We start from the raw sequence: 10,282 nt of genomic DNA on the forward strand, positions 1-10,282 counted from the left end.
GTCTCCTCAAAAATTAAAAATTAAGTCAGAAATTCAAATTTATTACTCTTTAATTTCAGCCACATAGTAAAGACTACTAAATATTTTTGGCCTCTTAAATGACCTTTACAGATTAAACCATTTTGACATTACTGAATGATTTCTCGAGAGGCTCAATATTTAGGTGCATATTTTGACCACAAGCAAAAATTTCTTCTCTCACATATTTATTTTACTGCTGTTGATATTTTCAGTGCAGCTTGACGTATCTTTGAAATGCAATGCATTCAGGCATTTGAGCTCTGAAGCTCAGTGGGTAAGCCTCAAGCAGACACCTAATTTTAGGAACCAAAGTTCGAAAACTCTCATTATACTCTATAAAGAAATTCCACCTCTGTTGACCTGACTTGTTTGTTTGTTTGTTCTGTTTTATCACCACCAAGCAACAGGAGATATTTTCCAACAGACAGCACAATATAGGTTTATAGACGTAATATAATCCTATGCCACATTGCAATGATTTGTGGGAACACCATGCCTTAAAGAATGCACAGAGTCTGTTTCCTTTCAGGCTAAGTCAAAGAAAAAAAAAGTCCCTAAGCAAAGAAAAATCAAAATTTCTACTTGATGATACTAAACTACACTATGTATCAGTGCTAGATGGCTATTTCTTCCCTTAATTCTGTGAGGATGAAAAAAGAGAAGATACCAGAAGTCATGCATAGTCAGTAACTGAGTATCACAAAAGGCAAAATGATAAATTTTAGACAGACTGGCTGTAAGACTTCAGTGGCAAGGAACACACTTAAAAATTTTAAGGGTAGTGTTTACCAAAAATAGCTTTACACTGTCTTCCTAATAAAGGCATGAAACTAGTTGAGATATTCAGACAGATACACTTGCATACTTCCATCTCATGTTTAATTTTTCCTAAATAAAAGATAAACTTCTAATTCTGATTGTTATAAACAAAGAAAACAACCAAAAATACCAAGATTGTCTTATTTGGTGAGGAATGCAATTGCAAAATTCACGAAGATGCTTTCAGAACTGCCTTATTTCAAGGGGTCCTAGATCAGATGACTAATAGATATTTTCATCAGAATATAAGAGGAGTGCAAATATCCTATTTTAAATATCAACTGCAGGATTTCTTAAAATGTAGAGGACTGACGAGGAAGTAAAACTATGAAAGATGCATTTATGGCAACCTCAAACTAGCACCTGAATACCGTACGATCTGTAATGATCTACTTTTAGAAAATCCTTATGAGAAAAAAAAATACCATTTTTCTGGTTTTATAATGAATTGAATTTAAATCATCTGAAAGCAAACACAATGCCCATCACCACCTGCTTATTCTTTACTTGCTATGTGTAACTTAAATGGCAGAGGAGCAGTGGGAAGTTGCAACAATACCATTCATATCAAAGCAAGCACAGTCTGAAACTACTACTATAAACGTTCTTTTCAATCTCTAGCTTTTTTATCCTTTTAAAGGCTGATATTTGTCATCCAGCACTCCTATTTGAATGCACAGGGTATGCTGAGGATCAATCACAAACAAAACTCTGAAGAAAATTCCTGAAATGGTGTGCAACCTAACTTTGAATCTAGAACTTGTCAATCTTCGTATTAAAAATATAAATGAATTGTGGGAAGAGATAAGATAGAATCGAGCTGTGGGCTGTGAGATGTGCTGCAGAGGCACATGGCAGCACAAAGGAGCACATGGCGGCACACAATCCCATAGAAGGACGGGGCCCTGGGAGGAGGAGGTGTCACAGGGCAGAGCCCTAGAGAGAGGAGCCTGCAGGGAGCTGATGGACGGGTGAACAGCGAGTGATCATCCCATAGAAGGGCATTTAGAAAGTGTGCTGCTGATGTGGCAACACGGGATAGGTCATGTAGTGAGAATTGCCATGTAAGGAAATACTGTGCCTTGGAAAAGTGGAGAAAAGCAGCTCGTTCCTTTGAATGAACCACTCAGATTCCCTGCCGGTCTGGGTACGTGCCTCAATTGCTACCATGAATAATGCTTTCGTTCTTAGAATAATGTGGAACAGAACCCAAATCCTGAGGTATACTACATGAAGAGGATTCAAAGCATCAATAGTAGGACTTCGCTCAATGAACCATAACACCTCATCACAGTACTAACAGATAATTCCAAAGCTGCTCTTTGGAATATACATTTAATATAGATATATTCCAAAGCTGCCCTTTGGAATATATTAAATGTATTGTATTTGGATATATATATTTTTACATGCATACATATATTGTGCTCTTTTTCTCTTGCCAAATGATGAACACTTGGCAAAGTAATGAGTGTAGATCAGCTAACACAATCAAATCAAATCAAAGAAATACCTTTCCAGAGAGGAACACTTCCTACAACAATTTAAATCTGTGCTATAGCTTTTCTGTCCTGATGCCACCCATTGACCAAGTTCTCCTTACAATGCTATCCTAACTCTGTGTGTTTAGTAAAATACTGAAAATGAGAACAAGCCTTCATAAAGAGCCCACAGAAAGAGCCCTTTTATCCAGGCTCACGTGTGTATCAATTGCAAGACACACACATGTTGGGAGCACCTAACTTCAATAATTGACTTCTCGTACTGCTGTGTTTGGTATAATGACAGCAGCCGAGCTCCAAAATACATTTTTAAGTGACACTGAAGGAAAGCAGCTCTTTAATAACTGTCAAAGCTATTTCCACTAGGACTCCATATCAAAGTCCTTCAGTTAAACAGTATTCTTCCACACACGAAAAATACTGAAATCTGGAATTTCAGAGCTTTTTTTTTTTTTTTAACTGAAGGCAATGAACTTTATTCTTGGTTTTTGTGAATGCTGAACACTCAGAACTAAAAAGTGAACTACAGTTTGAATTTCGGCTTTAAATTAATCACAGTGTCCTCTAGAGGTAATGTTCAGTCTAAGTATAAAAAATACATATCTCTGCATTCACTGGCTGAAAAGAATCTGAATAATTCCATATATGAAACAGTTTTCTAAATATATCTATTAAGACATGCATTAAAATGATGATAATGTTATGGCTCAATTAATACCTAATTAATGCTCATTGCTAAAGAAGTTTAAAAACTTCGGTACATGCATGCAGCGCAGATGACTGATATTCTGCAGCTTATTAGCACCAAAGTTTCAGAGCAAAAGACTTTTTTTTCTTGTTATCATTCAGACTTAAAAACACCAACAAAACACGTTATTTGGAGTCCTAATTAAGTACAATAAAACATAAGCTGGAGCTGTGACATTTAACAAAACTTCATAGCTCTAGGGACCTAGTCTTGAACAGGAGTTTAAATATGAATTAATTTGCAATTCCAAGAACACTTAAGCTGAGTTCAAGGTTGAAAATATGAAACTGAAAAAATATGAGAAGGTTAAACAAAACACTAAGAGGCAGAAGCACAACACAAACTTGTTTGAAAAGCTGAGTGACATTTTTATCTATACAGGTCTTAATTATTGTAAAAAGAATGTACTAAAAAAAAAGAATGATAGAATATCAAATACCAGGATAAAAAATAAGTCCGAGACATACAATGTGACTGATTAAATTTGTGGGGAACAGAAGTAGGAAGAAAGCAGCAAAATTATTCAGAAGTATTCTGAATAATTTAAGAGTAAGATGACACTAAGAAGAAAATTAAAACTAAGGAAACTGGATTTTCAATACCAAGAATGCATTTTCTCATCTCAGAGGGAACAAAAAAAGATAGACAAGAAATCGTTACTGCACTCTAAGATAAGCCATATCAAACTTCAAGAAATTTGAGGGAAGTTAGGGCAGGGTGGGTTGTTCCCCCCTCCAATTATGAAACAGGGAAAAATAACTCTCTTTTGGAAGTATATTTCAGGAATGACTTCAACTCTTTTAAGAGCATACAATAAGTTTATTACCTTGAAAATATCTTTGAATGGAGCAAAAATATTTAAAGAGCTGCCACCTCTCACAATATATTGAAAGCATTCAAACACTTCATCTTTCCTCTATTTTTTTTCTTTCTACAAAAACTGAGATTTTTTTGTTCTAATATCTGTTTGATTTTACGAACATCTTTTTTCTAAGTGTCTCGAGGAACCATTTTGGAGGCTGAAATAATCCCACCTTCTCTTCAGAAGTCTTCAATACGACTGGTGCATCCGCTACACTTTTATCTTTCCCAAAGTTTCCTCTGAATTTTTCTGTCTCTTCAGTTTCAGCTGAGGATTCATTGCCTGCTTTGACATTATTATTTTGCTACCTTTAGCTGGGAAAAATCAAGCCCTTCTCATTATGGAGAAACTTCCTTTATTTTCATGCCTTCCTTTACCTGTTTTCTCTTCTCTAAGATTTGGTTATTTCTACCATGTCAGAGCATACAGTCAGGAATACCAAGATATTTGTGATTACAAAAAGGGAAAGATTATATTGGTATTTACCTGTATCTGACTGTGGAGAATGAATGTATGTTCTAGATTACAACCTATTTGAGGCCTTTAATTTTTAAATGTATCACATGAAAAAGGTGTGTATATGATTAGAACTGTTGTAACAGCAGACTACTTTAATTCAAGAAGTTTTAACATTTGTGATCTCAGAGGCAAATTTGTGTATTTTCCTCATAAAGAAGGTCAATATCTGTATAAATCCAAACATATACAGGCACATATTTGGGTTTTCTTCTGCAAATCACAAGTGTTTGCAAGTAACCTGAAATTTTACAATAAAACATACTGCACCAGTGTCCAGAAGTGTTCACCATCAGTCCTTTGTTGAAGAACTTGCACAAAAGTTAGCTTATATCCTATCCAGGGAGCCTCTGTCTCCTCTGCCTCTGCAGCATATCAGCAGCTTCCATCAAACTAAAGATCCAGATTTTGAGAAGGGTCAGTGGTCAAAAGTTGTGTGGTAAGGAAATGTGCTGATGTATTTTTAAAAGATTTTAATACTTCTCTCAGTTCTTTATAATCCTCGAGATTGTGTGAAGTTTTCCCATTAAAAAAAAAAGATATTCCAGAGAGAAGTGTATTTAGAATACACCAAAATCTTCTCAATGCATGGGAAAAGCATCCCATCTAACCATAAAGTGTGGGTGGTAAGTTCACTACACCTTATGTTGTTTAACAAAATCTTCAAATCTCATTTCTAACCATGTGTGAAGAGATCCACTATCCTTAAACAATAAAAAGAATAGGAAAAAATTAAAATAGCTTATGTCTTGTAATAGAGACAGAAAACCATCTGTGACACAAGCCATCCATTTTTTAATCTTTTCAAGACCATTGCAAATAACATTAACCAGAAAACAAAAGGCAAGTCACAACATACAAAAATTTCTCATCTGATTTGAACTCCTCAGAAAACGGTTAGTATTGATTTTCAGAGAAAACCCACAGGAAATAACTGCTATGCTTTTGGGATAGAGATCAATACAGGTATCACAAATCACTTCAATAATCAGAAGTGAGATATTTTTCTTGGAACATTGTTTATCCTCTGTAATGTAACACTTTCACACAATGCATTTATCACCCTAATACATTCAAAGACCAGAGAGATGGTTAAGAGCACTTAATTCTAGCAAAAGTTTTCTCATTTTAAATTCCATCAGCCCACTATGATTATATTGTTAGACTGTTCCAGTTAGTGACAGCTTAAAAAGCACAGCAGTATTCTGACTAGTAAACACATAAAAAGCAAATTACTTAGCTGCTAATGGAGCTGTTCCAAATGGGATACAGAAATAAATACATTCCATCTGCAACGCGGTGGGAAAAAATTAAAGATATCCAGTGGTTATTGTTTGTATATTTAGAGTTTTCTTGCAACAAAAGAACTTACACATGTTATGCAACATAGCCTCACACAGGGCTGTGCTGGGGAAACCTGCTGAGCTCTACTCACACCTACTCACTCAAGTCTGAGAACATTACAGTCGTATTCCCCACAAATCTCCTGCTAGTCCTCAGGTGCCAAGCTCTCCTTTGGAGCCAGTCATGGCTTTCCATGTCAGGCAACCCAGCACTCGTGGATTAGCACACCTAATGTGAAAGCTTCTGCTTAGTCAGTGAGCTAATGTCTACGTTTAAGAAGGCAGGACTAATGTTCCCACTCTGACATGAGGAACCAGATTCATGCAAGTCTCAATATGCAACCAAAACTATGCTTCCCTTGTAATTCTGTCCAGAACCGAACTGTTTAAAACCATAGTGAAAGCCAAATATGCTATAACATGTATCTAAAAATAAGAACTTAAATCCTTCCTAAAAACAAAAGACTGCAGGAGGGGAAAAAAAAGTATTTGTGTCCACTGCTTTGAAACTTTTCCACTTAGGACCAACCGCAACGTCACCATCAATACCATTTCAGTAAAATAATTTCAGTAAAAATATAACCAAATCTCATTGAACAATTTCTTTCTTTAGCAAGCTGATGGGAATTTTTATTCTGTGACTAAATGCATCCAGAGAACCTGAAACAAGCTCCCCCGCGTTGATTCTGCACCACTGTGCAGAGGATTAGCTCATCAGATTTAGACCTTCACTGGTCACCACATGAGAGGCGCAATATATGACAGACTTCTCTTCCAATGGACTGAAAATCTAAGATAAACACTTATCTTCAAGAAATAAAGAATTGTTGAGTTAGGTTTTAGAAAGCTTCCATTTGCATCACTTAGTATTTACTTAAAAGATCAATACCACAAACTACTGGGACCTAATAAAACAGAGTAGTTCAGACATAAACCTCTTAAGAAATCAAATTAAATTCTTCAAAACTACAGGCACAATACCTAAGCTTTAAGAAGAAAGTAGTGTATGTATTATTGCTGCTTCTTTCTATCTGCTTATATTCCAAAATCTCTGGCATCAGGATCAGGAATTCTCTGTGTTCTTCACCATTAAAGATATTAATCAAATGCCTTCTAAGAGTAAAACTTTCATGAGTTAGTCTTATTGGCAATTTTCAGTATTTTAATTAATATATCCCACTTTAAAAATTACAGGAAAAATTAATTCTAGAGCTTTAACGCTATTGGAAAATGTTAGCTTGCAGGAGGTGCCATAGCAGAGTTTATCTAAGCATAGCAAAAATTTATCCCCAGGCAAAATTGCATTCGTGTTCACTCAGACTCTTTTCTGATTCTGAAATTTGGACATCCAATATACTTGTCAGACTTTTATACATATGTATATATATGTACGTGTGTGTGTGTGTGTGCTTCTTCTTATAAAAAAAACAATGTCCACAAACACTCTGCTATTCACTTCTTTAAATCTGAAGTCCAGAGTCATTCTTAACAAACCTCTAAAAGCCTATTTTTCCACTCACACAACCAGTGCTACTGAAAGAAAGTTAAACACAAAACTTGTGCTTTTGCAAACTGAAAGAAAAGAAGAATTTGCTGTCCACAGCTGAGTGAGAACTTGGACTATAAACCCAGACCAGCAGATCAAAGTCTAATGAGATTGTAGTATACAGTCTCAAAACAGTATCTTGAAGAGCCAAGTCCTACATCTTAATAAAAAAAATAAATAGTTAAGAGTAATGCAAGATATACTACAAAATTTATGCATTTCCCCACATTATTTTCAGGATAGCTTGAGCGAAATATTGTGCCCAGACATTGTGCTGCATGAAGATTTAATCACAAGACCTCGAAGGCAATGTGCCACACAGAGAGTTTCAGGCACCACAGTGTTTTGGACAGATCAGGCAACACACAGCTTATTTCAAATGACTACTCCCCACTGCTGAGCAATGCCCTGGGAGAAGAATATTGACTGTAAGTTTGTGACATGTAAAGAGGAAAGAATTGCAAAAAGACCATTTTACACAAAATTAATTATGTTTTTACTTGCTTGTAAAAAAGACAGTTATTCTAAAGTCTTGCCTTCACGGCAGAAAATATCATGTGAAACCAGGAATGTAGCCAATCAGTTCAGCCATGGTCAACTTTTAAATTGGATTTCAATCAACCTTTCAAGTTTGGGGAATTCTGAAATGTGTACTTAACCTACTAACCAAGAAAGAAACATCTCTAATTGCCCAAATTTGGCCCAAATTCTGTTTGTAAGCATGAGTTACCCTAGCATGGGTAAAAAAAATTACAGCCTCAGGCAAGCAAGAGCAAAGTAAAGACTTTTCTTTTTTAAAATTAACTGGAAAAATTCTATTGAGAAGGAGGAACACAGAAACCAAGGCTATTAAATTAATCAAAAAACATTAAAGAAACAGAAGAGTTTTAAATTCCCCTGTTAAAATACCAACCAAAAAACCTTCACACCAAGCACACAACTGGAACATCACCTGGTGGATTTATATGGGTTATCATAAATTGGCAAGGGAATGGGGTAGAGACAAACAATTCAAACAAAATGGGATTAGTACTGGTGCAGTCTTTTGTTAAAATAGTGAGAGAGACCTGTCTCACTTCAGCAAAGCAGGAAGTTCTTAATTTGAATCCTTCTTTTATGTCAGTACTATGATAGGGAATAATTTTTTTTTTTATTACATGTCTCAAACATAACTATCCCTTTAGTGTTTGGTATATTATTGCTACTTTTAATTATAAGTTTCTGAGTAGAAGTATTTGCCTTACAGCTGCCTGAACACCCAAGGTAAATCTATCATTAATTATTTCATTATTATTCTCACTACTTACTAGGAGCTTTATGTAAATCTTATCTACCTGTTCTTAAAAATAAGAACAAAGGGAAGCTGTGCTCATCTTCCTTTCATTTTCCCTTGTATCTGGAAAAGAACACCGCTCACTTAGAAGATTCCCAGTGCCCAATACAAGATTGATTCCCTTAACTCTGAACTAATTATGATTTAATTCTCTATTTAATTGAGCCGAGCATCTTGCATGAACCATTGAAACCAATCCGTGTGAAAAATCATATGTGATTTAGCTCTTAATTGTGAAGGTCAAAACGCTGAGGCAGACCTGAATAATGCTGACATTATTCAGGTGTGTTTGAAAACAATTTACAGACTGGCAGAAACAACTTGCTAAGATTTGCCCGCTTCACCACATAAGTAACTTTCTGTACAGGGCCTGAGCAGTATGGAAGTCTCTAATTTGAAGGATAGCAATGGTGCCGTGATTTACTCTGGCACCAAAAGGGACGACAGCACGTGGGTGGGATGGATGGATGGATGGATGGATGGATGGATGGATGGATGGATGGCAGGAAGGAATATAGAACAACTTCTCCTCCCACAGACAGACACTGGAAGCAAAGCAAGCAAATTCCTTGGGAGCATTGTTTGTCCCTGCCACACAAAACCAGAGAAGAGCTGGTAGCTCTTTTTTCCAGAATTCAGAGAACTACTGAACCTTTATTCAGAGGGTATTAATAACCTGTTCTGTCTACCAGATGCAACACCATGTCTTGGTCCCAAAGGCACATCAGGTTGTTCAGTATATCATCCTTTAAAAAGTAAGACCTCTCTTAGGAATCATTCAGCAGCTGAAGAGAAGGAGACAACATACTTTCCCTTTACTTCTAAAAAAACCACAAACAGTGGAAGTTTTTTTGCATTTATGGAATTCTCTAGATGTTAAAATAATTCCAGGTCCTTCTGCCAGGCTGCTCAGATTTCAGCCCAGTGAAAACAAAGACTGGAAACTGACAGCCAAGTCACCCATTATCTTTCCTCACATGTTCACTAATTAATTGTGACAACAGTTCCTGAAATCCCTGTAAAATGTGTTGGAGGCAAGAAAGGTGCAGGCTTGTATTTCTTACCTATCGTCCCTCTCCTCAGGCACAAAACATACCCACAACCACTCACTGAATTTTAGTAATAACAGTCCTCCTTTTGTTTTCCAAGTACAGATTCTTGCCCCAATTTATTGGAAGACTAAGAGACAAATCCATTTCTAAATAGTCAGTTGTGTAGACCAAGTGATGCAGCAGCTAATTTCCCTCCTTCTTTTAGAGCCTATGAGGATCCACAGAACCCAGATAACATTTGGATTTTGTTAACATAAAAAATAAATCCCAAACTTTATTATACTCTCCTAGCAGTTACAGTCCTAAAGACAAATAATGTATGAAAGAAATACAAGAAGCTAATTCTAAGCCTCACAGAATTACTGCTCTAATTCTCTCTCACTCTCTCTCTTAGGCTCCCCCTCTTACAAACACAGCAGTAGGAAAGAAGACTTCCAGGGATAAAAAGGCACTGCTGTTAAAACTATTATTAAAACACCACATGGGATGTTCAGCCGATTGTGGCATCTGAGTGGAATCTGTCTTTGTTTACATACAAGC

The sequence above is a fragment of the Corvus brachyrhynchos genome, unplaced genomic scaffold (genome assembly GCF_000691975.1).
Source record: "Corvus brachyrhynchos isolate BGI_N302 unplaced genomic scaffold, ASM69197v1 scaffold249, whole genome shotgun sequence".
NCBI lineage: Eukaryota > Metazoa > Chordata > Aves > Passeriformes > Corvidae > Corvus > Corvus brachyrhynchos.